This window comes from Nyctereutes procyonoides, unplaced genomic scaffold, assembly GCF_905146905.1.
Source record: "Nyctereutes procyonoides isolate TBG_1078 unplaced genomic scaffold, NYPRO_anot_genome, whole genome shotgun sequence".
Taxonomy (NCBI): domain Eukaryota; kingdom Metazoa; phylum Chordata; class Mammalia; order Carnivora; family Canidae; genus Nyctereutes; species Nyctereutes procyonoides.
Window position 1 is genome coordinate 65,403,290 of NW_026575052.1, and position 27,486 is coordinate 65,430,775.

Genomic DNA, 27,486 nt, shown 5'->3' on the forward strand with positions numbered 1-27,486 from the left:
CTTTGGTTCCTTAATAATATGATTTTTAACGTGGCTATTTCATCACTGGTGTACGGCAGTACATTGATATGCGAGGTTTCAAAAAAGATCTCCAAGTAAAGCTTTTCCAGGACAAAAGGCTGAAAAATGAAGTTGGGCCCAAGGTTTGATATCAGATTATCATTTTTGATGGCAGCACATCATAAAAGACCCCTTCTTTTTTTTATAAATTTATTTTTTATTGTTGTTCAATTTGCCAATATATAGAATAACACCCAGTGCTCATCCCATCAAGTGCCCACCTCAGTGCCCGCCACCCAGTCACCCCCACCCCCCGCCCACCTCCCTTTCCTCCACCCCTAGTTCATTTCCCAGAGTTAGGAGTCTCTCATGTTCTGTAAAAGACCCCTTCTATCCATTCTTGTCTGCGTGTCCTCAGGGCCGGCAGATTTGGGGGGTCAGCATTGGAGAATGTTTAATTATTTTTCAATAAGAGAGCGTTTGGTGCTTAACTCACAACAGTGCTTACATCACTTATGATGTGAAATGGACTTATACAGTATATACTCAAATACTAGTTGCCACCAACGCTTCTCACTGCTATACACTGGATTTGCATGGCTTTTGCTCCTCTTGTTTGAACACTTGCGTTCACAGGACTTTGATAACATTCCTGATATAAGTCACCTACATATTATTTTGAAGTTCCTTTGAAGGTATTTCTTGGGAGAAGAAATAAAATCTGGACTAGTTTCTCTGTAACACTGTCTTTTAAGGAGTAAAGCCACAGATGTAAGAGCCTGCCTGTGAAATCCATCACAGACCTTGCACTCTGCATGCAGTGTGAGCAGTAGAGAGTTTAGCAACTTCCATAAAGAAAAGCTGACGTCATTTTTAAACACGGATCTTGTGTATAATTTCACATCTGGCAGCAAGGACTAGTAAAACGCGTAGCATTATAAATACTGGACTTTGAGGCTTCTTCGCTTCAACAACCACCGTCAGGTACACATTTATATGGCTTCATGGTGGCAGCATGGACAAAGTGGTAGCCAGCTCTGAAATCACTCTAGAAGCTTCCCTCGATCCATCTATTCATTATACAATCTCAGAATGAGTCCCAGTCATTCCTAGTGATATTCAACTCTCTCAGTACTCATCCCTCCAGAGTTCTTAACCTCTACATTTATTCTCCTCTCTCGCACTCTTGGGCCCTATTTTTATCCGGTTCTCTGTTCTTAGGATCTGAGCAGCTGCCATCCTCAAGGACCATTGTCATCATTCAGTTTTGTCTCTGCCTATCCTTCACCAACCGACTTCTCATAGTTTTATCCTCCTTAAAAAATGAACACACACACACAACTTCATTTCCTTTTCTTTTTCTGACTTAAATATATCGGTTAATTATCTGGCCTCCTATCAAACTCAGAAGGTATGGTGTACTGACACCGACCAAAGTGAGTTCTCGTCCTGGCCTGGCACAAGATACTTCTCTCTTGGGATTTGTTTTCTCATCTGTAAGGAGAGGAGACAATGATCCTACCACATGTAGGTTGTTCTAAAAGTTAAGCATGGGGCAGCCCCGGTGGCTCAGCAGTTTAGCGCCTGCCTTCAACCCGGGGCCTGATCCTGGAGACTGGGGATCGAGTCCCACATCAGGCTCCCTGCACGGAGCCTGCTTCTCTCTCTGCCTCTCTTTCTCTCTCTCTCTCTCTCTGTGTGTCTCTCATGAATAAATAAATAAAAATCTTTAAAAATAAAAAAGTTAAGCAGGATAGCATATACACAGCACCTCTAGGCCCAAAATTGGCCTCAGGAAACATTAATTATTATTATTATTATTATTATTATTAAATGTTGACCTTCCTTTCAAATGAAAACTGGAGATTCTTCCCAGCAATCATCCTCTTTTTCCCAGGTTTCAGGATAAAATTAATTTAATACAGTGTAATGCTTAAAGGTACTACTGTGTAACATGATGAGGGTTCCTAGGGCTGAGTTCTGTGGACAGCTGCACTCACTTCCCCTGAGTCAGCTGCCACCAGAGGTGCTAAGGCCACACGGACTTTGCAGAGATGAGACACCTTAGACCCCAGCAGAAGGCAGTGGGGAAATAAACCCAAAGTTGCTTTGTATTCAGAATGATGATCCAAATCCTGTTCGAGACACTAAATTGAGAGCTCACCCCGATTAGTTATCCTTGGAGGAAATTAAAATCGCTACTAAAGCCTCCACGTTCCAGGCTTTTCTATAAGACCTGAGATCTGGGGAAATGCAGCGGTTTCCTTGCCCCCTTGGGGGATCTGGCCCCTAATCCTGTCGACTCAGATGAACTAGAGAGAGAGACGCGGAACCTCTCCCGCCAGGGTATTTGGGGGTACAATAGACTCCTAACGCCGACCGGAGCCTGCAGCTAGTAGCTCGTTGCCCTCCCCGAGGGCTGGACAGGCCCGAGCCTGACTGAGCGCGGACTTGGCCTGCAGGCCCTGGAGGGGGGCGGGGGGCGGGGTCGCCCCCCGCTGGGCGTGGCCTAGGGCAGAAGGGGCGTGGCCGGGGCCGCAGGACGTGACCTAGGGCTGGGTGGGGCGTGGCCGAACTTGGCCCCGGGACCCGGGCGGGGATAGGCCCGGGGCGAAGGGGGCGGGGAGCGGGGAGGCCGGGGCCCCGCCGGCTGGCCGTGCCGGGGTCCCGGGGAGAAGGCGGCGCGCGGCCGGAGGAGGCGAGGTGCGCGGGGCCGAGCGGGCGGGAGCCGAGGGCGGGGCGGGGCGGGGCGGGGAGCCGCTGCGGCCGGGGCCGTCAGTCCCTGCGGGGAGCCCCCACCCCCCGCCAGCGGCGCCCCCGGGGAGGGGGCCGCCCGCGCCTTTGCGAGCTGCGCGCTCCCCGGGGCGCAGGGGTTGCTGCAGGGCCGGGGCGGGAGGCGGCGGAGGCCCGGACAGAGGGGCTCGGGGGCCCGCGGCCGCTGCGCTGGGCCGGGGGCGCCTCTTCCGCGACGTCCACCTTCCATCTCCTTTCAGAAGCCTTGAAGTCGTGCCTGCGCGCCTGGGGCCTCCGCGTCGCCCGAGCTCGCCGTGCCAGGGTCGCTCCACCTGAAGCTCCCCAAGCACACTCGGGACGCGAGCGGGGCTGGGACACCTTCCGAGGGGCCTGGGGGCAGGGCCGCCTCCGCCGGGGGCGCATCCACGGGGACAGCGTCCTCCCGGTGACACGTGTCCGTGAGTCCTGAAGTCCCGCCGCAGGGAGGAAGCGCACAGGCGCTCGCTCCTGCCCTGCAGGATCGTCCTTTCACTGCCCAATAGAACAAACGTCGGTGAGCACAGAGCCCTCGGACTTGCACCGACTTGGCCCGGTTACGTTTTCATTTTGCATAGACAGCGGGGGTGTACAGCGGTTACCCTAAAATCCCGGTGTGATTCCGGAAGTAACTCACCGCCCTTAACAAGAAATCTCAGTGCACCCAGCAAAGAAAAGGAGACCAGACAACTTGCTGTTGATAGCAAGGTAGCGACTTAATTTTAAAGAGGATACTAAGAACACAAAATTCACAGCGTGCTACTTTATGAATTTATGTTTTTCATTGATGGAGGCTACATGTGGCCCGGTCGTTATGAAAGTTACTAAGAGATCTGTAATATAGATTTGAGGCATAAAATAGCAAAATGCATTTTATTTCCATTCCTGGATCTTAGAATTATAATAGGAATAGGAATGCCCAAACCTAAACATATATATATATATATATGCATATATGCAATATGTATGCAATATATATATATATATATATATATATATATATATATAGCCAGTTAGTAAAAGCGAATCGCCAGGGGTCTTCTTTGAGTTGCCCAAACCTATATATACATATTTTTTTGCATATATACATATGCTATACACACACATATATATGTGTGTATATATATACACAAATAAACATATACAATACAAATAAAAACATATATATATATATATATATATATATATATATATATATATATATATATTTGCCAGTTAGTAAAAGCAAATTGCCAGGGGTCTTCTTTGAGTTCTGTGCACCTGAATACTCTGCACTGCTCTGTGAGGTATTCTGGGGTTACAGAAGAGGAAAGAAAGGCACAGATGGGTAAGCCACACTACTGGAAAGCTTAGAAAGAAAAGTCCATATCTTTCTAACTCCAAAATCTGTGCTCCTACCACTTAGCCACTCCATACTTTTGTTCTTCACGAGTCTGCCTTTTATGCAACAGGAACTGCACGTACACTGGTAGAAGGGGCAGGAAGCCAGGTTGCTGGCTTAAAGAACTCTGAGGACTCATGAGTGGAACTTAAGGCTATTTCTGATTCCAGCTCTGCAACTTTGGGTGAATTACTTATCTTTGCTGGGCACATAAAGGTCATTGATCTCTAGGTCTCTATACTCGATCGAAAAGCCTATAGATTTGTGAAGACAAGATTCTGCTTTTACCATTTAATGATATATGTGGTCACACTTGGTGTTGAAATTACAAGGTGGTCATGAAAGGTTGGTTTATTCATTCAATAAATGTGTATGGTATAGCTGGACGTGCCCCAGAGCTGCTCTAATACAGAGCCGGACAGGCAAGGATTCTAGCCTCTAGGAGTCTATATTTTGGTTGGAGGCAGAGAAGCCTGAGGAAACAAAGAAGGAATGAGCAAACAAATTAATTCACCGACAGCTACAAATTGTAAACAGAGGGCTGCGATAAAGGAAAATAGAGCAGGGGGCGGGAGTTGGGAGGACTCTGCATGTGGTGCTGAAAACAGTCCTCATGAAGACCTTTTGATTTAGAAGAGTGAAAAGGACCTGGCGATGTTCATTGCTTGCAGTGGGACCTGCTGAGGCGAAGCAGCCATGAAACAACTTGGCATGTTCTAGAAAGTGCCAGAACGTTGTTGTGACTGGAGCTTGGGTGATTGGTTCAAGATGAAGTTGGAAAGACAGGGCGGCACTAGGTCACGCAGGGCTTTGTGCCGCCTGGTAAGTGCTCTCAAGGCTTGACTGGAGCCTAAGTTCTGCTTCTTAGCTTCTTCATAAGGCTGTTGACAGATTTTATGTTGGCCAGTCTGTTGGCCACAGACTTCAGTTCCTTACCATATGGACTTCTCCATAGGGCTCCTCATGATGTACCTTCCCCCAGGGCAAATGTTCCGAGAGAGAAAGAGAACCCGAGGTAGAAGCCATCTTTTTTTTTTTTTTTTTTTTTTAACTGATCTCAGAAGTAGCATCCTGTTGATTCTGCTGTATGCTGTTGATTACACAGACCAACCCTGGTCCTGTGTGTGTGTGTGTGTGTGTGTGTGTGTGTGTGTGTACAACACAGGGGTGTGAATACCAGGAAGGATGGAATTGTTGGGTGCCATTGTGGCATCTGCCTACCACAAGGTCTATGAGATGTCCAACGGGAAATGTCATATAGGCTGGTGGGTACATTATACCATAGCTCATGGGAGGGATCTGGGCTACAGATAATTATTAGGGAGTCATTAATCATGATATATGAAGCTGTTGGAAGTGTATAAAAGGACTAGGGAGAGAATATAGGTAGGGAAGAGGAACCTCGAACCTGTGTCCACGAGCCCAATGCTAAGAGATCAGTGGAGCCAACAAAGGAGTTTGGCCAGTGAGGCAGGAGAACCAGTACAGCATGCATTGTGGGGGTGGGTGATGACCTAATGACTTAATTGAATGACAGGTTTCACTGGACAAGTTCCCCCTTCCCCCATGAAGGGTACAACATACCTCGAATATGGGGCTGAAGTGAAAAGGATTTCTGAAAAAAATGCAATTTAATACAATTTGAAACGTGAATAGTTAAACTTTAACCCAGATAGAAGCAGAGAAAAGGAGAACACATATATGGGATAGAACAGAGTTTTGAGGAACCTGTCTAGAACCTTAGTGCCCTCTCGGTCTGGGATTATAGTTGGTAGAGAGCCCCTGTGCAAGGATTTTAGAGGTTGCTCTAGGAATTAAACTTGAAGACAAAATAATGAACTATATAACAGAAGGGCTACTGGCCTTGGCAAATGCCCATCCTTACTTCCATATACACTTTACAGCATTACTATATGAGAAATCTTTCTCCTCAAATGTCTTAAATAGCCCAGTAAGCCCTACAGTAACAATGGGGAAAATTAATTCCTGATTAAGTGGTGTCCTGCTCAGGAGCCCTATGAACTTCACTGTTAATAGAAGGACAACCTAAGATGGTTAAATATATTTTTCACGCACCAAATATTCTTTAGGGTGTATTTTCAGGAGTCCAAGTTTTTCTAAGAAGGCTTTCATTAAAGAAAAAAAAAAAAGCAAAAAAGCTTTTCATTCATAGACATCTCCCTCCCTTAAAAAAAAAAAAACAAATAAGGGAGGGAAGAAGAAGAAAAATAAAACATCTGCTCCCACCTGGCCACCTGTCCTAAAGCAGCTGTGGTTCTGAGTGCCCCTTCATGGAAACAGTGTCTGCCCAAATACACGTGCTTCTCTGCTCTGCATGGGAGTCGTGAGCCTCATCCACTTCTCTGTCCCCTTCCAGCGAGGTATGGCCATATGACTGACTTGCTTTGGCCAATGCAATGTAAATAGAGTGACGTGTCACTTCCAGGTAGATGCTTTAAGAGCCATTGAGAGGGGGCACCTGGGTGGCTCAGTGGTTGAGTGTCTGCCATGGGCTCAGGGCGTGATCCTGGGGTCCTGGGATCAAGTCCCATATCGGGCTCACTGCGGGGAGCCTGCTTCTCCCTCTGCCTGTGTCTCTATCTCTCTCTGTGTGTCTCTCATGAATAAATTAATTAAATATTAAAAAAAAAAGAGCCAGCGAGAGGTCTGTCATCTGTCACACTTTCTTTCCCCCTGCCACCATGACCATGAATTTTCTAGATAGAGGCTGTTCTGTCTGCTTGGATCAGGACATGAGGACAGAGAGCAGAGCCCCCCATCGACCTGTATTAGATATGTCATGAGAGCTAGAAATAAACGTTTGTGTTTAGACCCCGAGATGTGGGGATTTGTTGTTACCACAGCATAACCTAGTCTATCCTGACTAATGTACTCAGTAACTGCTGAGCCACATGCATCCAGGGATTACTGATTTCCAGCTTACCAGACACATGGAGGCCTAGGAGGAAAGGTGCCGTAGAAGGCTTGCTGCTGGGACTAACGCTCCCCTTACTCTTGGGGAGACAGCAGGGGTACTTGTTTCCATGATGCACAACTCAGCCTCATGATTTTCATCAAAAGGGACAAAATGGCATTTAGGTGTTTAATTACACCCTGTAAGGGCAGCCATTGTTAAAGTGTAAAAAACAGAAAGGCTCAATGCGTGGAGCGATAGTGATTTTTATTTTGAAAAACACTCTGTGTGTGTGTGTGTGTGTGTGTGTATTTTTTAATTATCAGCTCACTTCCAAGTTTTCCAATACAAAGGACATGGGTTCATGGGTTCAGTGTTAAGAGATGATTCTTCCCAAATGGAATTATCCACAGATGCATTTCAGAAATGATCTTGTCACCAAAGGACATTTGAAATGCATCATCCATACGCATTTTTTAAAGCAGCTTCGATGATTTTAGATATGGTTTGCTGGCTATCTTATTTTTGAACTAAGGGCATCAGACCTAGGTTTTGCTCTCAATGTCCCGGAGGCAACGTGTTCACACTTTTACTGAGTTAAACAGAAGCGAAGCAGGGAACATTTTGTTTTGGGCAGAGCTGTGCTGCATTCTTAGGGATGTTGGCTATAAATCCATTCTCCCTAGAGGTTAACAATCAAAGTTCTCCCCCTCTCTTACTCAGACGAGTGATATGATGATGATAAATTGCTTGGACATGACTGCCCCAAGCACTAGCGTGATGAATTATGTTGTTGAGGGCATGACCACAGATTCTCCATTGTCAGTCTGCAATATTGAATATTGGCAGGATTCATAAACAGCCTTCTGCCAATTTTGGTCACCGCTTTGCATATTAAATTCTCTGTTTTCACAGGTCATGGTTCTTAGTTCTTAATCAACTCTGTCTCTCCCTGAATTCACTTAACTAATCAACCTTTTGTTTTTTTCTGTTTCCTAACACACGAAATGGATGGGGTGTTCTCACAGTTGTGTTCAGTAAACATTGAGACTTTCTTCACAGAAAGTGTTAAAATAGTAATTATTAGTCCTTTTCACTAAATCCAGAGTAATAACAGCTTATCTTGCAGTGGCTTAATTGGGTAATTATTTAGTGTTTGAAAAGCACTTGAAGAGAATATTGGTAAATATTGTTGTGAATGTAATGCTCCTTTGTGTAATTCCAAGTCCACTGCAACCAAATACTCCTTTGCATTACTGTGTACCAACAATGATTTCTTAATATTGCTTACTATTTTCAAAATTACATAGGTACTGATTTTTGAATTTTTTTTTTGAGAGAGAAAGCTGGGGGAGGAACAGAGAGAGAGACAGAGAGAGAGAATCTTAAGTAGGCTCCACACCCAATGAAGAGCCCGACATGTGGCTCGATCTCACGACCCTGACCTGAGCCGAAATCAAGAGTCAGGTGCTGAATTGACTAAACCACCCAGGCTGCCCCCTGATTTTTGAAATATTTAAAGTCTTTTCATAAACTCCTCAAGTTATCACATTTATACTGTCACATTTCTACATGTCGTATCTATTACATTCGTTATATATCTGAAAAGTTAAATGTTATTGTCTTGTTCTCTAAAGTTTGGAGGAAATAGAAAGGCCAACCCTCAACCCTCAGCTCAGGGGTATTTCACATGATACGTCTTCTACATAATCTGTGTGTGGTATCTACTTAACTTTTCAGCAAGCTGGCCTATTATACCATGACAGATAACTGAAATAAACAACTCCGAGTCCATACACTGAGCCATCACCTGATTATCATCGAAATTTGTCACAAAAGTGTTAGATTGAATCACACGTGCCTGGCCAGCCCTTTCAACAAATTTTCTACTCACTCTGTAGACCCAGATCTCCCAGGTGTATTTAAAGGCCACATCCGTAGCTTGGATTAGGTGACCTCCATTACTGACGGTATTAGTTTGCTAGGGTTGCCATAACAAAATATCACCAGCTGGGTGACTTCGACAACAGAGATTTATTTTCTCACAATTCTGGAAGCTGAAAGTTCAAGATCAAGGTGTTGGTAGATCTGGTCTCTTCTACGGCCTCTCTTGGCTCGGCTGCCTCCTCCCTGTGTCCTCCCATGGTCTTCCCTTTGTCTATGTTGTCTGCGTCCTAAGCTCTGCTCTTAACTACGTAAAATCGTCATATTGAATTAAGACCCACCTACAAAACCCCATTTTCGTGTGATTACCTCTTTAAAGGTCCCATGTCCATATCCAGTTATATGCAGAGGTCCTGGAGATTAAGACTCCAACATATAAGGTGGGGACACAATTCAGCCCACACCACTGAGCTGTACTAATGGTCTGCAGAAACTGCCATTTTTGGAATTATTTTCATTGATCATCAAATATGAGCAACCAAATGATGACTAGAAATCTTTGGAGGATCTACTCAGCTTATGAACTTCTTAACAGTACTTGGAGGAGAGTTTTATGCTTGTGACTTAAAACAATGAAGTAATTAGATAAAAACTGTAGCAGCATTGTTACATGCATTCTATGTACTCTATTAAGCAGTTGACCATAAAATGTACATAATTAAGTATACCTTGCCATCTGAACTACCACCATCTAAATATTTGTTATAAATATTTATACGCAGAATCTCCTCTTTAAACCAAAACTCTTGCTATGATGAGTCCACATACTTGTGCCATCAAAAAGGCCAACAAGATGCAGTGGACACCATGGTCCCAGCTCAGATCTTCCCCCTGGAGGGGAACATCTTGGGCTCGCATTGTTAAATGTGTTGTGCACTTTTGCTTTCGTGTTGTCAACTGAAAATGTCTAAGAAAGCAGGAGAGTTCTAAAAAGAGATGATAAGCCTAAGAAGCTAGAAAAATTTTGAGAAAATATTTGGAATGATGAAAGCATCAAATACCTCAGTGTGACTGTTACCTGTCTACATCTACCATGGGTACCAAAGTTGTTTCTGGAAAACTTTACAGAGTGCCTTCAGAATACAGTAATACTGTTTTGTTTTGTTTTTTAATTCTAAAAAAAATGTCTTTCACAGTTAATTAATTGCCAGAAATCCTTAGAGGATTGTTATATAGGTCTATAACAGTATGTTAGTAATATCTGGGATAATTGGTTGGTGGTTTTGATGGGCTGCAAAACATTAATTTTCCCCTTAAAAACTGTTTTTATTAGAATCTATTGTTGAAGCTGGGTAATACCTAGAGGTTCATCATACTCTTCTCTCCTCATGTGCAAGCTTTTAAAAATGCCCACATTAAACAGTTTAAAGCACCTGGGTAGCTCAGTGAGTTGAGCATCTACCTTCGATTCAAGTCATGATCCCGGGGTCCTGGGGTTGAGCCCCACATGGGGCTCCTGCTTAGTGGGGAGTCTGCTTCTCCCTCTTCCTCTGCCTCTAACCCGGCTGATGCATTCACTTGCACTCTCTTGCTCTCTGTCTCTCTCTTTCAAATAAATAAATAAAATCTTAAAAAAATAAAAAGTTGAAATGAAATCGTTTTTTAAAGAAATGAATGTAATATATAAAGTCCTGCAATGCAAAGTTCAGGACCCATCATATTTTCAGGGAGAAATTACATTTGAATAATGAGGTAAGGGTGCATATGTTAGACAATGCGTGTGTTAGTAGAGTGTGGTTTTTACTACCAATCCTCCATTGCAAAATAATCGTTGAGAAACCCTTATCCAGGAAAGCCTATACAAGAGTGCCTTCGCTGGTTTTGACCTAGATTATTTGACACATGTTTTTATTTATCACTCCCTGGTGTATGGCATGTCTATCACTTCATGAGTCAGTGCCTTCCTACCACAGAGCTGCCCAGCCTGCATTTTCTCCAAGTGCAGTCTTTAACTTCAGACACTCTCCACTTGCAGCTGCCCAAATCCATTTCACATGGGAATTCAGGAACAGGGGTGCTGGCTTCCAAAGCATCATGCCTGGTGAATGCCTTCTTGTCTAGTACTTTCCAAAAAAATGTCCTCTGCTACCGCAGGAGGGGTCTTTACAGGTTGCCACTAGGCAAGAAAAGATCTCTGCTGAGTGTACTTCCAGGGCTGCTACTCCAAAGCCCTGTCTCCAGCTTGTCACTGCCTTTGCCCATCCCAGTTCCCCCAGCATCCACAGGTAGGATCAGGGACTGCCCTGGGCATCTCTCATGGGTCTCACTCACAGTTCCACAGAAGTCAAAGAGCTGACATTCATTCCCTTTAGCTTCCCTGTTGCTTTGAACTTGCCCCTTTCTCATTCAGAAGCATCTTCAAGGTGTATAAATACTTTGGAGCAGCTTAGAGAATAAGAAGTAAAAAAATCGGCTGTGTTTGGCACTGATATTACCGAGCCTTTGGCCTTAAAGCCGTACTTGATCTGTTGGCTATATGGGGAAGAGGGAGGTTCCTGCAACTGGCGTGCAGTGCCCCTTTTTGATATAATTCCTTCCTCCTAGGCATTATGTTTTCACTCTTTGTCTATCAGGGTATGTCAGTAGAAAGATCAAAATATTTCAAGCTAAGAAATCCAGGTTTAATTTGATCTCTGTGAAGATTCTTTATAGTTCTATGCATTGTCTATTGAATTTCATTTAATTGTTAGATTTAAAATATATGAAAAGAATGTATACATTAGGGACACTCCATGGACTTTTGCTACAGCTTATTCTTGCTATGGTGAAGTCAAAAGGATTAGTTTCTAAATTCCTTTGGTTTTTCATAGACCAAATCAGAATTATAAAAAGTTTTTCATATGGAATTTGCACAATGCATTCTGTAGGGATGGTGTAGTTTTTTTGTGAACCTGTTTTCACTTCTTTATTTTTATGTTTGTGTTAGTATTACCTCAGTAAAATGAGTTTCCATTAATTATCTTTTTTTTTTGAACTTTATTTATTTACTCATGAAAGACACAGAGAGAGAGGCAGAGAAGCAGGCTCCCTGCAAGGGGCCCGATATGGGACTTGATCCCGGGGCTCTGGGATCACACCCTGAGCTGAAGGCAGGCGCTCAACCACTGAGCTATCCAGGCATCCCTTCATTAATTATTCTTATATAATCTAACTATTTTATACCATTAGCAGAAAATTTCTTTACCTACATGTTGCCTCTCTACAAAGAATGATGTATTCAACTTCAGAGTTTTATTCTATGAAAATTGAAAGCTTACTCAGTAGCTGTACCATGTCTGACCATAATGTCTCAATCAATATTCTTGACACCATATATCATATTTATATCTTTAAATCAACATCATTTAAAATGATGTCAACAATTACAGGACCAACAAAAAGGTCTGAGAGTTAAAATTGGATGACAGCTTTCTCTGCCTAATTAGAAGTCATGATTATATTTCTGATGAGTTAGGAAGATGTTACCCCCAGAACAGGAGTTAGCTCTTTAATAGGCCAGAGAAAATAAATGTGTTACAATATACTTTAGAGGTGTTAAATGCCTTTTAATTTTCACAAACTCAGAATAATGTTTATCAGAATGAAAGAATTCATCACTAATATTTATCAAATTTGTCAAATTTGATTCATTTTCCCATCATTTTTAAAGCATGTTTGCAGGGCACCTGCAGAAGGGTCTGCCTTCAGCTCAGACCATGATCTCAGAGTCCTGGGATAGAGCCCCATGTTGGGTTTCCTCCTGAGCAGGAAGTTTGCTTTTCCCTCTCCCGCTGCCCCTCTCCCTCATTTGTGCTTTTTTTTCTCTCTCTCAAATAAATAAACAAAACCTTAAAAAAAGAAAAGAAGGCATGTTTGCTATACCCAGGTACTACCTTTGCTAATTACTTAATATTTTTCTTTAAACTCACCCACTTTTTTCCTCATCCTAAATAGTAATATCCATAAAAATCAGAGGGTCGCAACATTTATTACTTTTTTTCCAATACACATTAAAATAAGCAAATACATGTTTAAGACATTTTAAATGCCCATATATCACCTAAAATTGGTTTGAACCACCAGTGGGATATATATCACACCTTCTGAAAACATTGGCAAAAAACAAGCAGATGACTGACTTTTTTTTTTACTTATCTCACTATCCACTAAGAAATAATTCTTGGCTGTAAAGTTGGCACAAAACAATTTTCAGAATAGTCTCTCTACTTGTACTGTGATAATCAGACAGTGTGAACACTGGGTATGTACGTGTATAAATATATGTACACATATATACATATACACAATGGATCATTTAAGCTGCTATTTGGGAAATAGCCAAGAGCTTTCAGTTGCTTAGGCACTCAGCATCATTTATTTGAGGGCTAATAGAGCCAGCATTATTTTATACTAGGTGCCTCTATTTTACTGTGAGTCATAAGCAATATAAAGAGTGATAATAAAGAAAGTAATAATCTGGGTTGTGAGGTATTTTTATTTCACTCACCTGTTAGTAATAATCTGAAGTTTATAATAAACTAAACACTGTACTATGATTTGTTCGAGAATGGTTCAGAAAAAGAATTAGAATGATTATCAATAGGTTTCTCATTTCTGCTATCTGAATATCCCCATTTATCTAAAGTCTAAACAAGGTGAACTCATGGGGGAGCCACTGGAGAGGTTGGATAAAGGTCATTTACTGCCTTTTTGCCTAGAATCGTGGAATTTGTATCTGGAGGGAACTTTGAAGACCACCTTGTTTAACTCCTTCATTTTATCTGGGAGAAAACTGAGACTCACATGCTAAGTTGGCCAAAGAAAGTTTGGTCATATCAAGTTTTTGAAACCTTAATGCTGTTGATGAAGTTTTAGTGTTTCTTCCTATGGGGGAAATAGAGATGTGTTCATAGGACCATTCTGTTGGCCCATCTGTGTGCATTCTTCCATTTTTGAAATACAGCAATTCGGCATTAATGTTTGGTGGCACTCCAGATATTTAATAACTACTGACTACGGTTTGTATCAGATAAAAGACTAACCCTACTGAACATTATCAGCAATGTTTTCTGTTGCCTTTAATACATCTGAACGAGAGAGGAAAACTAGGACACTTTTCTAAGCAGTGTCAAGATGCATCTTACAAAATAAATAAAATTTGTGTTCTTAGGGTGAGTACATTTAGATTCAAACATCTCATTCTTGGGCAGCCCGGGTGGCTCAGCGGTTTAGCACCGCCTTCAGTCTAGGGCCTGATCCTGGAGGCCCGGGATCTAGTCTCATGTCAGGCTCCCTGCATGGAGCCTGCTTCTCCCTCTGCCTGTGTCCCTGCCTCTGTGTCTCTCATGAATAAATAAATAAAATATTTTTTAAAACATTTTTTTAAAAAATCCCATTCTTGATTTTTTTCATCTGTATGTCTAATGGCAAAGCAAACAACAATAAAAACTGGTGATCAAAGGCAATGAAAGTAAATTTTGATATGACTTCCTAATGGCAGATGTCACTGTGAAGAATGAGCCAGAAGAGGGTAATTACATAGGATGCTCAAACAAGACCTCAAGGAAGAACAGGGGAGCAGGTGCCATAGAGTTTACCTATGAAATTAAAAATAACTTCTAAAGGAAGGAAGGACAGCTAATTTTGTTTATGTAATAAGTTTATATTGCTCCACAGCTTGTTGGTCAAAGTAGTTTTGAGCACTTAGAGAGCAATCTTTACCCTCATAGTGTTCCAATTAAAAAAAGCAGTATTACTGCTTTTCCGAAACTGAGCCACTGAGTAGTTCTGAGATCTCCAAGGCCCACGCAATTCAAAAAGAGGGAAATGAGCAATCCTGACTCCTCAGAATGCTTCATCTACTAGAGCGAGAAGGCAAGCAAGTCTTTAATAATACAAGAGACCCTGCCAGTTGTGGACTCCTCGGCCGTTAATGCTATTGGAGGGGAGGTATTCCCAGTCAGTCCCCCAGCAGCTCCGAACCCGCGTACCTTCCAGTTGTGTTAACTCATCCATCCATCCTGAGCGCGATCGGGTGCCTGCGATGGGCCGGTTGGGATGCTGAACACGGGCTGGGACGTTATTCTCACTCAGACACTGAGCAGAGACGATTCCTTGAGAGTTAGGATCATCTGTGGGCAGTTCTCCCATGGTGGCCCCCGACGGTAGCCCAGGGTGAGCACCCCCCTCCATGTGAGCACAGTAGCCTGCCAGGCTCTGCAGCGGGGGTCATCTGTCCCTGACACAACGTAGTCATTCTACACATGGCTTCAATGCAGGGAGAGCTAATTAGGGCCTGGGCAGTGCTCTTCTGGGCGGCATTTCCTTCTTCTGGTCCTCCAGTGGATGTTGCGCTGCATGGTGGGCCATCTCTGCTCACTCTCTTAGCAATAAATGACAAGGCCCTGCTGCTCAAAGCTGGGCGGGGGAGGGGGTGTGTGTGCAGGTGTGCAGAGGGGGTGCTTCCTGTCACCTGTTCCTTCTGCTTCCTCCATGGGCCGGGGTCATGTCCACTGCTGGTCACTCTGGGGGCCTTCCTCCTCCGCAGGCCCCGCAGGGAAGGCAAAGACGCAGACTCTCCTGAACCCAGCTGACCTGCGCTCCCTTTCTGCCACACAGTCCTTAGGTTTAATAACAGGTTTAACCCTTTATAATTAGCAACCATCCCTGTTCAGGAACCCCTTGTGTCCTTGGCTCTCACATCTGCTATTTAGTGCCCGTTACTTCCAAGTACCGTGTTTATCCCAATGGCATTCCTTGGGTTGACCTACAAGCTGTCTATAACTTGTCGCACACTTGATTAGATTATCAGCTCCTTGAGGACAGGCACCACGGCGCTTTCTTTCTCTATCACAGAGAGGGGCTGGCCTATTTGATTACTGGTAGTTTGAGTCCTAAACAAACAAAAAGAAAAACCAAAACAAAAAACCTCCATGGTGTGGAAGGGTCTCTATTCAATTAAGGGTCGTGTCACAAACCTTGGTGCAAAATGCAGTGACCTTTGGAAAAGTGAAATGCTTTATTGCTGAGCATCATCTTTTTTTTTCTTTTCTTTTTTAAGCTTTCATGCCACAATTAATCTTATATGGTAATGCAGTGACAATGAGATGATTTCTCCGGAGAATCTATGCTAATACTATTAAAATGCTCTTACAATGTCAAAATGATTGCAGTGGAAGCATGTGGGGACTGTGCTTATGTGATTATGATATTATAGTGATGGGCGATTACCATAGGAAACTACTAATTCAACCCTGCAGGGACTTGCATTATGAAGCCATTATAACATGAGATTATAATGACACAATAACTTGCATGCACACTCGTGATGCGAAAACTAAAAGCTAATTTGAATGCGAGGAGTATTTCCATTAAATTGTAATTAAACACTGAAAAGCAATGCTTGTTCAAATTTAAGACGGAGACCTACAATCCAGAAATGGGAAGTCGTGGGTAAAGGATGCATGCCAGGTACGAGCTGAGGATGGCGAGAAAGCATTCCCAGCTCTGCTCTTTGGTACTTCCCGGGCATGGACGCTCACAGCAAAGTGGCCTCTCCAGACTTTCTCTGTGTGTCCTGGCTCTCATTACCCAGAACCAGTATCAGGACATGAGCACCTCGGATCCAACCACATTTCTAGCACGACCACCACTTCACATTGCAAGCCTTCCTGTTTCAGTTTTGAAGCAGGCATCATAGTCCCTAACTGCCTCCACACAGGAGACTCCAGCAATTTTTTTTTCCACTCAAAGTAACCTTTGCAAAATACAACAAAATTAATTTGTGTTCTAAAACAGATAAGCACAAAGGAGAAAAAGAAAAATAAAATGTTTTAAAATTCCATCCCCTGGCAATGGCCTGTATTAGTATCTCCGGTTATTTTCTTTCAGATTATTCTCTCTGCAAAGTAGATGCATTTTCTTCTACCAAAAATTTGTGTATTACAATGCTTTTCAAACTGATTTATCCATTCTTTCTATCCCTCCCAGTTGCAAGATCTATTTTTTATTCAAGAGAATCTGGTTGATAAGTTTTTGTTTGTCTTTTAAAGGTCAGCTGAAGCCGGATGATTTTACGTGTCGCCCAGGAAACTATATTTTACTGTTCAGGAGTAATATTCGGGAGGGTTTAGGCTCTGCATGATATCAGTTGCTGGATGATTCTATAGTAAAATTTTCTGATTCTGTTAGCAACACTAAAGGTAGTTCGTTAACACTTCTCTGTTAGGAAAGTGGTGCATTTCTGAAGTCAAAGATTTCTTGCTTATTTTCAACTAATAATTACTATCTGGCTTAGGTCAACGTAAAAAGAGATTATGAAAAACTAGGAGTTACTGAACTTGTTAGATATAACCCTGCATTAGCTTGTTCAGATGTTATAAGGACACACAACAGCTCATATATACTCCTTCCTCATTACAACTAAAAGAGCTTATTACTCCTTGGTTTTAAATATAGTGAAGATGAGTTTTTGCTATTAAGTATTTCGTTTGTATTTAGATATGCTGTATGCTTTAGAGTTATTTCTATTACTACTTATTGCAACGACCAATTTAAGTAGGGAAGTCTAAATTACTGGAGTCCTAATTTTTATAATTAGGAAGAGGAAAGCGCTGTGCAATTAAATGGCTTGCTTGATGTCATCTGATCAGCAGTGGAGTTGAGATAGGATTTTCTGATCCTAGATAATTGTAGCTTCATCCTTAAGCCAATGAGTGATGTTATCTCCAAATAGTACTTCCACACTAATGGATACAGGGTTATATCATGCGATGTTTATAGTTAATATCAACATGGTTAAAGATAAGAAACACTTGCCTGACAAGTTGGGAGGCTGCGTTCTAGTGCAGGCAGTCTGGGCTTCAAAAGATTAAGCATTAGCGTTTGCACTTAAAAATGAAGTAATCAAATTCAATGACCTCCATGGTCCCTTTCTGCTCAAAAATTCTGAGATCAAATAGAATTTGATATTAACTGAAATTTATATATGTTAATTTAAAAGTTTTTATAATATTTAATAAAATCTTGATTTTACTTATTTTTAAACTATTAATATAAATTCAAAACCATACCTTATTTAAAGGTAACTGAGTGGCTCAGTCTGTTAAGTGTCTGACTGCTGATCTTGACTCAGGTCTTGATCTAAAAGTCATGAGTTCAAGCCCCATGCTGGGCTCCATCTGGAGCCTATTTAAAAACAAAACCAAAAAAAAAAAAAAACCCTTGTATCTTATTTAGACATTTCATAATTTGATATGTTTTAGTAGATTTGTAATTTGTCTTAAAAATGTTTTTTAATTAGAAAATGTATTGAAGTTATTAAAGCTACAGATATAAATCTATCCAAAGAAGACAGTAAAATTATAGTCCTTTGGTACACTGGCAATACTGTTAAAATACGTCAGAACTGCAGTAAAAGGAAACTTTTGCTTGCATAATTGTAAATAAATATATAGATAAATACTTGTCTTGGACAATATTTAAAAGACCTGCTTTCTGTGAATTCTTCGGAAGCAGGTGACAGTAACGATTGAGATGCCAAATTAAAATATAGTGTTGGGGTGCCTAGGTGGGTCAGTCAGTTAAGCGTGGGACTCTTGATTTCTGCTCAGGTCATGATCTCAAGGTCATGAGATCAAGTTCCGAGTCAGGCTCCTTGTTGGGTGTGGAGCTTCCTTAAGATTCTCTCCCTCCCTCTGTCCCTACCCTTCCCCAAACCCCACTCATAGACGCTCACATGTACCCTGTCTAAAAATAAAAATTAACAATAAATTAAATAAAACTAAAATAAACTTTGAAAAACATAGCACTAGATAAACCTTTCTAAATCTTCAGGGCACCTTATTTTTACAGGGAAAATACATAAGCAGTTACATTCCCTTTATATTTAAATACAGATATGTGACTAGGGATTGGTTAATTAAAATTTTGTTCTTGGGCTATAGAGAATTTTCCTAATTTGGTGAGTCCTTTTTTGTAGAGAATTCCATTAGAGCATTTTTTTGCCTGCCATCTCAAAGATTGGGAAGGAGAGATTATTGCTCTATGACCCATGAAGTTATTAGATTTGCCCTTGATCCCATTGTAGTAAATCCACTTTCCAGAGTAGAAATAAGCCACTTGTTATTTTATTCTTAGTACACAGAATACTAGTCTTTCCCAAAAATAGAGGTTTCTGTGTCAGGTGCCACACTTTTTTTTAGGACTAGGCAAAATTTGTCATCTTGCCTTCTTCCCTATTTCCATTTTTAAAAAGGCTGTCTTCTAGAGACTTTCCCCCTAATTTGAGAGTCAACAACTTCTCATCAAAATGTTTAATTTTGTGTTTTTATTTTTATGAGAAACCAAAAAAATTTAAGCATAGTCTGGACCAATATAACCATCTGCAACCAAATATTGCCATAGGATTTCATTATTCGTATCTTTGTTTTCAAGACTTCAGTGATGTGAAATTATTGCCTAAAACAACGGTATTTGCCTTTTTCATGAATTTTTTTTTCAAGCTGGGATCTGTTTTTTTGGGAACCATGACTTCATTTTTTGGGACGTCAGGCAGTGGTCAGATTGAGACAGTGGCGTCATGGTATGGTAAAGTGGTATGAGCTCTTTCATTTCCTTTATTAGAAGAGGAGTTGGTTTATAAACAAGGTCCTATATGATAACTACATGCATGTTTGTTTTTCACCGCCTGACTTTTGAATCTATACCACTATCCTAAGGGTAGAACCAAGAGTCAGGGGGTCTATTTTCCACTCTTTTCAGTTTCTTCTAGCCCTGCAATTTGTACTGTGTCTTCAACCCAATCAGCTCTATGCCCAGTATTATCTCCTTAAAGACAGTGCCTACTCTTCCTTCTGGTGTTGCCTGGGAAAGTGTGGCAGAAGGAAACTATGGAAAGAACTTAGCCAAACTTCTGATTGACCAGTCCATCAACAGATTGGTCATAATGATAAATTGGGATCCTTGTCTTGTGGTCTTTTGCAAGAAAGGGGCAAGGTATGTTCTCTTTGGTGCCCATTTCAGTTATTTATTAACAAATGTTGGTTGGCTCTCAAAGGAGGAACCTCAGAGGTCATGGTTTTTGTGCTATTTTCAAAGGTCTCCCAGGAAACACTCCTAGAGCCTACAGCAGTGTATTTTGCCTTCAGTAAAAATGGAGGATAGCTCATCATCCTTCTCTGAAGAATAACTCCATTTCCTCATTGGTGAAATGGGAACAATAATAATAAAAAGTAGGTTTCATCTAAAAGTATGTCCTATGGTCCAGTCTTCTAGTTGGATACTTTTCGATGACTCACCTTCTGCTAATCCCTTGCCAACTTCACAAGGACATTAGGAGATTTAATTAAAGTGTGTACAGTGCCTGAAGCTCTTCAGAGAAACACACAGCATTATTATTGTAGATAATACTTTTGATATTCCACAATCTCTTGAAGGTAATGAAACCAGCAATATAGGAAGCTACGGCTTCAATACGGGATTTTATGAGGACCTTCCTCTGATGTTACATTAATCATGGTCATCATGTGGCTTTGAAACTACAGAGTTCAATTACTGTGAACTTTCTAATGGTAAATATTTTGATTTAATGTTTTCCCATCAATAAGTAACACATGTGAGGGATGCCTGGGTGGCTCAGTGGTTGAGCATCTGCCTTCAGCTTAGGGTGTGATCCCGGGGTCCTGGGATCGAGTCCCGCATCAGGCTCCCTGGGGAGAAGTCAAAAAGTATTCAAGTCATGCTATTTACAGTTCACTTTTAAGACTTGACTTTTTTTTTATTTCTATTTTTTCCCCCAACATTTTGTTTTAAAGTATGATTATGAAGAGTACACTGCTGCCACGATAATACTTTTGTAAGTTAGGGCAAAAAAGAGAGTGTTCTTCTAGGCTTCCTTTGCCCTGAAATGTAGTTCTCCTGCTCTTAAAGTCCCAAAGGAACAATGAAAATTGCTTTAGTTTCTTGACTTCTCCGCTGGCCTCCTCCTACCAGCATTCAGTCTATACTCACACTGCCCATTTAATTACCATCCTGACGCTGGTCTCTTCCTGGGGGCCCAGTGCCTGTGTCGGTGCTTCACTGAGGACCTGCCATGCATCCTGTGTATGAGCCTCTACAGACTGCTTACAAATCCCAAAACAGGCCCTTTATTGCTCATGCCACCAGGATGCCTCCTTGTAAAAATCTTTTCTGCAGCCACACCTAAATGTCACCTCCTCCAAAAAGCCCTCCCAGTCCCACCAGATGCATCTGGTGAAAGGTCTCCAGATGCAACTTCCCAGAACATTTGGTTTGTAACTTCTTTTTCAACATTACTGCATTCACTTTAATATCATAGGTGCCCCACTAATATATAAAAAATATCAAACACCCCTCCCCCTCCATTGAATGCTTACTGTGCACCAGGCACCGTGTTGGGGGCTCTTCAGCTTCTTCCTGCAATAAAATTATTCCTTTTTCATCTTTGTGTCTCCTAGTACCCTCCTTTGGACTTACTAGATCCTTAGCAAATATTTGCCACATGAACTGAAATGTCCTCAGGTGAAATTTCTGGGTGCCTAGAAGGCAGATGTCTTTATGTTACCTTTCTATGTGCCAAGAATTTGAAGTCCAAGCTCTCCCCTTCAACCTGTAACAGTGGCTTTAAAAAAAAAAAAAATTTCAAGAAGCATACGATAGCTGGCCGCAAGCCACGATGCTATTAAAAATATCAGAGTGCTTTTGGCTGAACTTGCATTTCATCAGTATGGAATTGAAGGTGGATAGTACAAAAACCAGTCATTGGTTGAACAGACACTGAGCACCCACTTTTTGGCCAGTTGCTCCTGCAGTTCAGTTGGTACCTCCTTCCCCATGCTCAGGGATGGAATTGGGGAATTAGCAAAACAGAAGCTGGTTATACATACGCCTCTCCTTTTCATCAAGCACAGCATGGCATTTATCATACAGCAGGTCAGGTTTTGGAAGTTACTAGAACAAGATGAGGTGGGCCAGAATCGTTCTCCGTGCAGTGGCTCTTGGACCCTCTTCTGCAAATCCTTTTTTACAACAAATAGGCAAGTCCTGGCAACGTGAAAGCACACACATGGCACTGATTCTTCATAACTCTGATTTAGCCAAGCAGAGCAGCGAAAGTCAGGATGTTTCTAAGCGAGTCTACTGTGTGGTCTTCAAAATAAAGGACCTGAGGAGATTTTGTGAGAAATGCCTTTTAGATATACATTTATTCGTGCAGCTGAAAAGCTCTCTGTAACTCAAGGAAAAGTGCTTTAAAATTAAACTGCCTTAAAAAGAAATTAGTGTGGCTGATCTATATATTTAAGAAATTAGCCTTATGAGTCAATATCCAGTTTTACTCCTTGTGAAGGAAGAGCTACTGCCATGAATCACCTGCACTAATTTTACCAAGTGCTTTTAGTTTTCTGATTTATAATTGGCTTCTACCGGTTTAAATAGGAAATGTCCTTGAAGATTAAGTTGCTTGCTGTTGTATTTAATGTGTTCAAGAATCTTGCCCTGGGGCACCTAGCTGGCTTCTATGGTGGAGCGTGTGACTCTTGATCTCTGGGTTGAAAGTTCAAGCCCCATGTTGGGTGTAGACATAACCTCCAAAAAAAAAAAAATCTTAAAAAAAAAGAAACTTACCCTTATTAGTAAGGGAAAGTTAATAAACAAACAAACTTATGTATTCCTAGGTAGTACTGTGCTGGGCGCAGAAGAATAAGCAAAAATGGCATGTTTAGCATCTTCTGAGAGCTTGGAGTGCAAAAATAAAGGGAAAGCTATAAAAACAAACATGGCTTCAAAATCCCATGCCCAAAAACTTTCAGGAAAGCATTTTCCTAGTGTTTTAATAACATTTTTTGGCTGCTTTGATTAAGGAAAATAATGTGAGATGCCATAAAAGGAAAGTGCTATGATTTCAGAATTATCTATAGTCAGAAATTGATTAAATAAATATTCCAGGACAATTTTTTTTTTTAAGCCTTTTGCCAACAGCTGTTAACCTGTTCCTCCTTTCCGGTCCTTATGCTACTTAGATTTATAATTTCCCTGCTCCTGCTTTAACACTTTTTTTTCCTTCACTCTCTGCATCTTTTGTGCAAGTTTCCGCAAATCCTTTGTGGAAGAAGGCTGGCTCAACACGAGCAAGCCTAGGCATGTTAATTAAGTATTAACTTTGTGCCAGACGCTGTGGGTGGCTGAGAACAGACCAAGGAGCCCTGGACTCTGCCCTCCAGGAGGTTAGAGCCTAGGGAGGGACATTAACCATTCAAAGAAGTGAGTTTCAAGGTAAAGGTCTGAGGGCTAGAGGAGAACCTCAACTTAGCATGTTACCCAGACTGCTTAAGCAACAAGGAACAAGAACAGGGAAAGCTGAGGATGGCCCCAAAGCCCCAACCTCAAAGCCCAGCAGAATTAGGACAGGCAAAGGGTGGAGTGCGTTGGCTCTGTAAGCTCAGAAAAAAAAGAGGCAGAGGCACATTCAAGGACCTCAACACAGGTGTGGACATGCTGAGCCCAAGGAGGGCCTGCAGTTGAACACAGCGGGAGCACAGTGGCCTCAGGCGCCTGGCTGGGCTCCAGGTTCGGATTTGGTTCTGGAGGTGACGAGGATGACCCCGAGGGACACTTTCAGAAAGTGGGGGCTCTCTGTAGGCTTGGTGAAGGCGGACCAGAAGGGCTGGGAGACCAGGTTACAAGCTCGGGCCAGGAAAGTGGTGGTGCCAGGTGCCTGGGGGGCTGAGTTGGTTAAGCGTCTGCCTGCAGCTCAGGCCGTGATCTCGGGGACCTGGGATCGAGCCCCAAATCAGGCTCTGTGCTCAGCGGGCAGCCTGCTTCTCTCTCTGCCTGCTGGTCCCCACAGTTAAATAGGCAAATAAGATCTTTTAAAAAATAAAGTGGTGGAGCACCTGGGTGGCTCAGTGGTTGAGCACCTGCTTTCGGCTCAGGTCATGATGCCGGGGTCTTGGGATCGAGCCCCGCATCGGGCTCCCCACAGGGGGCCTGCTTCTCCCTCTGCCTCTCTCTGTGTCTCTCATGAATAAATAAATAAAATCTTTAAAATAAAGTGGTGGTGTTTACAGCATTTAGAAACTGAGTCCTTGTGGGTGAGGCAGGAGTCTGGGATGACACTTGGGTTATTTATTTATTTACCTAGACAGTTGGATAGATGTAGTGTTGGAGAGAATGTAGACAAAGCAGGCCTCTAAGTTCTGTCTGAGGACTACACATGCTTGGCATGTAGTAATCCTCCACTTAGGGTGGCTATCACTGTAAGCGTAGGCTAAACTCATCTGGATAATTCTAACGGAATCCTCTAGGAAGTGCTGTTCACGATCGATATTTGGCATTCTCTAGCAGACTGGTTCAAATCGCAACTTCTCAGCTCGGTGACTCTAATAAGTTTCTTCCCTTTTCTTGGCCTCATCTTCCTGCTATAGTATCAGCCTGGCAGCGTTTAAGTGAGAACCTGTGATGAGAGAGATCAAGTGCTTTGCATGGCACCTGCTGCAGAGTAGAAGCTCAGGAAATGTCAGCTTAGTGAATGAATGAATAAAGGTATCACTGTTGCTTCTCAGCGTCCCAGTGAGGGTGGGGGTTTTCTCTAATTGAGAGCACAGGGTTTTACACTTAATGGATGGCCAATAAATATTTATTGAATCTATCATAACTGCTCTTTCATCTTTTCTGATTGTTTTTCTCCTAACCTGTCGAAGGCTGTTAACCGTCTTTGAAAAAGATTCTTTTAATGGTTTTGTCCTGGTGAGGTTTATCTTTTACTTAAACCTTATTTCGTTTGATCCCCCTTTTTCACTTATAAACGAGGACCCACATTTCATAATTTCTAACATTTTCCTATAAAATGTCTCCTTGACAATTCCCCATCTGCGTGCCTAACCTCACACAAGGGGACATCCGCTAAGTGGGATCTTGGTCCTTGAGTGACTTGACTGTGATAAGAATTGCTTGGAGTGTGGAACCTTTTCTAAAATTCTCATTGGGCTCCAGGACTTCCACTAGCAAAGATCAGTCCATTAAGGATTTGGTAAAACAGCTCGAATTTAATCAAAGTGGACCAGACTTGCTGCAAATACATGACATTTGATCAGAAATATTTGCACACGAACTTATCCATTCTCAGGCGTGACTGGAAATTAGCAACTCTGTGATAATAAAGAAGAATTTGAAATAGCTCTTGAGTTCATAAATCTTTGTGTTTCAGATGGAGGATTCAAAATATGTATTCTATTATTTCACATGTGGCATTCGTATAAGCATTGACTAAGTTTATACTGGTGTGAAATGATCTTTTCCCATTTTACTCCCTTTTATTGGTTATAAACGAAAGTAGATAAACATTTTTTAAAAACTTGCCCTGGAAAATACATTAAATTGTAATGAAGAAAAAAATGATCTATTTTGGCTCCTTCTACCACCCAAAGATACACATAATATTTCTAGTTAAGCTCTACATATATGTAGATACATGCACTCTATAAATTTATAGTACTTAAAATACGGTTTCGTATTTTGGTGTTTCAGAAGTTAAAATAAGAGCATTTTCCTGTATCATTAAATAGTCTTTGAAAGTAGAGCTTGAACGTTTGCATAATGTTCCATTATACATGTAAACATTCCCGTACTATGAGATATTTTGGTCGCTATTCTAAATAATGCCATAATGAAATCGTTGTGCGTAAATATGTTTTACATGTCTTTAAATATTTCCTTAAGACACATCCACCGCAGCAAAGTAACATTTTGAGACTCAAGCTACATATTGCTAAACAGCGTTCTAGAAAAGTTGAGCAACTTTGCACTTTGGCCAGTGTTGTGTATCACATGGTCACCAGACCGCTACTCACTAAGATCTTCTTATCTCGCAGAAACCAAAGAGTGCACTGGTTGGTCAGATTTGTTTTAACTGCCTCCCAACTGATACTTTCTGTCCTATCCCACAATGTGACTTTTGGACACTTTTAGGACTAACTTGCTATTTAAAAGGAAGAGCTGTTTTCCCTGAAGCATAAAGCTAGATTTCTAATCCCGAAAAATTTCAAATGGTTGTTTACACTGTTGGCAGTAATGTTGAGTTCTTTAAATGTGGCAACCATTTTAAATATTTTTATTATTTAGTATCGTTCACGTAAAATTAAAATCAAGCATCCCTCTTCCCTGCTGTGTGTTAGGGCTTATCTAGCAGCAGTAATTCCAAAGAGATATCCTTGGACATTTGGACAGCTTTTTGCAATTTGGGCAGTTTTCCATTATGTTGCATCCTCTGGAAATTATTTTTGAGAGATCCATCATGCTTTAGTTTTAATATGTAGACATGAGAATTTTCTGTAGCCACCGCTTTCTTCATTTATCACTAAAAATGAATATTTTAAACTAGATTGTCACCTTTGTCTATAAAAGAAGCCGTAATTATTGGTAGGATATCCTAGCCCAACAGGATTTGGGGTATAGTTTTTTATTTGAAATTCCTGTTCCACTTACAAACTTCAACCAAAAAAAAAAAAGAAGAAGAAGAAGAAGAAAGAAAATTTTTAATCTTCCTGGGATTTTTGAGTTAATGGCAAATTTATTCATTTCAGAATGAAACTTTTGACTCCCTCATCCTTAAATAAAGGCATAAACTAATTACTTTTTCGCTCTACTCAGTGCAGTTCAGGTTCACAGATGAAAATCAAACGCTGGATACTATGTTAACACAAAGGACACACACATGACACACAGAGAGAACATGATGGAACAGAGACCAGTCCCTTACCAGATCAATGCGGTACCACGTGATACGTGCTAGAACACACTACCGATCACCTCACATGATACAGTCACTAGGAGCATCCCTTCCCCCGCTTAACAGGTCACTCAGATAAACCACATCTATGATCCGAGGAACTGACCACTCAACAACCAATTTCCATTCAAGCATTCCTAGTTCCCTGGGCGAAGTTCTTTGCCTGCCTAGCATCTCAGCATCTTTTTCTTTCTGTCTAGTTGATGGTTGTAAATATTGATAAGTATCAAGAAATGTGATGCAAGTAGATTGCAAAGAAAAACTGAAAACCTTAAAAAGACAAGTTGCAGTGAAGTTGATGAAAGTGATACTGGAGGAAAGCTAAAGCTCCATACAGAGCCCAGGGAGCATGTGACAGAGTTAGACGCTTGTCAACGCCAGAGGAGAAGCTGGCACAGATAGTACATCAGGATAAGTGCTTCACAAAAGAATAGGTTGCATAGCAGCTGCTTACTAGAGGACCCTGGTTAAAAAAAAAAAAAAAGATAAAGCCTTCAGAAGTATTTTTGCAAAAATAACCTTTTTTGCCACTGGGGTGCAAAAGTCAAGGAATGAAGTCGTATCACAAAATTTTGTTACCCCTAAATCCAACATTCAATTACTTCTTTGTTCTAGAATTAGGACAAGTTTATAATTATGATTTATTTTTTTAAATTATGACCTATTTTTATAATACTTCTTTTATTTTCTAAT

At 41.5% G+C, this 27,486-nt stretch overlaps 1 protein-coding gene across 4 annotated transcripts in view; it reads left to right on the forward strand.

Annotated features, from left to right (window-relative positions):
- The first annotated feature begins 2,618 nt into the window (after positions 1 to 2,618).
- Positions 2,619 to 27,486, forward strand: part of PTER (phosphotriesterase related) — a 67,166-nt gene continuing 42,298 nt past the window's right edge. For 2 of the 4 annotated variants that reach the window (XM_055332406.1, XM_055332409.1), the window contains exons 1-2: positions 2,619 to 2,703; positions 2,994 to 3,477. The gene's annotated coding sequence lies outside the window, so the exon portion shown is untranslated. The remainder of the gene's footprint in view (positions 2,704 to 2,993; positions 3,478 to 27,486) is intronic. The other 2 variants (XM_055332408.1, XM_055332407.1) reach the window with 2 other exon arrangements.